Source organism: Desmodus rotundus, chromosome 2 (genome assembly GCF_022682495.2).
Source record: "Desmodus rotundus isolate HL8 chromosome 2, HLdesRot8A.1, whole genome shotgun sequence".
In the NCBI taxonomy this organism is placed as follows: Eukaryota; Metazoa; Chordata; class Mammalia; order Chiroptera; family Phyllostomidae; genus Desmodus; species Desmodus rotundus.
Window position 1 is genome coordinate 105,460 of NC_071388.1, and position 2,041 is coordinate 107,500.

Sequence of the window (2,041 nt, forward strand, 5' to 3'; positions counted from 1 at the left end):
AGACACAGATCCAACCCCAGGCCACTGACCCAGGAGACAGAACCCAGATGTGTAACCAGGACCCCACAGTCAGACTCCAGAGCTGGAGCTGGACAATGGAGCCCAGCTGCCAGATGCAGGAGCAGAACTGAGTCCTCACAATGTAAACAGAGCCAGGAGGCCATAAAGAACATTCCTGACTCTAAGTCTGAGCAGCTGGCCTCAGGAACAGTTTTTCATGCCAACGTAAGTGTACAAGAGAGGAAAATAACTCTTGGCAATACTAAATTACACCAGACCCTGCAGAAATAGACCAAAAAGGCTGATAGAGCAAAAAATAATAATAATGCTTACTTTTTCCAGGAGACGTCCGTGGTCTCTCAGAGGCTGCACTTTCCAGAAGTTACTGTCCCGGCCATGCTTGTCACACGGCCAGCTCACAAAACCTGTGGGGAATTAAAACATTATTTTTATCATACCTTCTAAGTTCTAAGAGCTGGGATAACAATCAAATTAACATAATCTAATTAACGGGAGGTATTCAATGTCTAATACATGGACAAGGGGAATTCACATTCAAATGAATACCAAATAAATTGAGGTGATATTGGGTATATAGGGTATTTTGGAATATGGAAGAACAGAGTCTTAGATTTCAACGGTGAAATGGGGGACATGCAGGTAATTTAGGGAAATAGCCAGCATACCTGGCAGGTTGATTATTGTTGGGCAACTCCCAAAACTTTAAGACACGAGGAGACGGTAAGAGGGTCAACAGGCTCTTGCTAGGAGTGTCACTGTCTGAAGCTGAGGTGATGGTGCTGAAGCTCTCTTCCTAAACCAAACTGTGGCAACTAAACCTCTTAGGAAGAAATGAGATGACAATCCTATGTAACTTCTCAGTCTTCCCTTTCTTTTAGCAATAATTGCACCTCGGATAAACCTCATTGGCTACGATACTGCCAATGCTCAAAGCTCAGCCTTCCCTTCCTTAACAGCCAGTTTAAAATCAACGTGCCAAGTGCAAAATGTTAGCCCTCTTCATTGTCACCTTTGAGACATTAAATAGAAGTTGTATATCCACAAGGTACATTTGTACATTGTTCCCTATTTCACTGACATAATCATTCAGCTTTGAGAATAAGTTATTTTAAATTCTTAAATCTTCCTTAAGTAAATAGTGACGTACATGTACCCCCCTAATTCACCTCATATTAAACACTTGAGTGCTTGCTTACATGGTGGGGAAACAACCTTTCCTGTGACCTCAGGAATCTTTGGGCTGGTCTAATAATCCAACAGGTATGACACAGATTAGCCAATTAAAATGGCCTAATGTAAGACATACATAGGCAGGAGAACCTCACTCACAGAAGAGAGTCAGAAACCCCACACACAGAAGAGCATAAATAAGGCAGTGAGATGAGGAGCTGTGGTTATTTTCTATGATAAAAATATCTCCTTACATATGTGGGAAAACATTTGTGATATAATACAAGGTGTTGGAACAACTGAAGGGGAAAAATACTGGGCCCCCTACATCACATCCTCCACCCAAGTCAATTCTTTAATTGATTTTAATAGCCACTCATAACTAACACAAAACACTGAGAGCTATCTGAAACATACCAAGAGATCTAAAGTGAAAGAATGGGAAAAATATAGTACACGAACATTAACCAAATGAAAATGATATAACCTATAGTAGACCTGAAAGAAAAAAAAAAAAACACTACTACAAATGAAGAGGAGTACTTCATATCAGTAAGTTCAATTTACCAGATAGTTCCAAATTTTTATTCACTTAATAATATAAACTCAAAATTATATAGAACAGAGCTATGTGGAAAAATACACAAATTAATATTCACAATAGGAGATTTAATAAATCTCTATAATTCAGGTTCTGTTTCAGAACCAATACAGCCCACAAAAATTGGTAAAAATATTTTAAAAACATGAGAAGCAAATTGCATTCAATGTGCATAAGTACTTCACTACACCCCAAAAATGCAAATACGCCCCAGATGCTTTCCAAGCACCCTGGGAACTTTTTTTAAAA

The 2,041-nt window shown here is 39.0% G+C and overlaps 1 pseudogene; it reads right to left on the reverse strand.

Moving 5' to 3' along the window:
* Positions 1–888: 888 nt before the first annotated feature.
* Positions 889–956, reverse strand: LOC128780345 (U4 spliceosomal RNA; annotated as a pseudogene).
* Between the last annotated feature and the right edge of the window lie 1,085 nt (positions 957–2,041).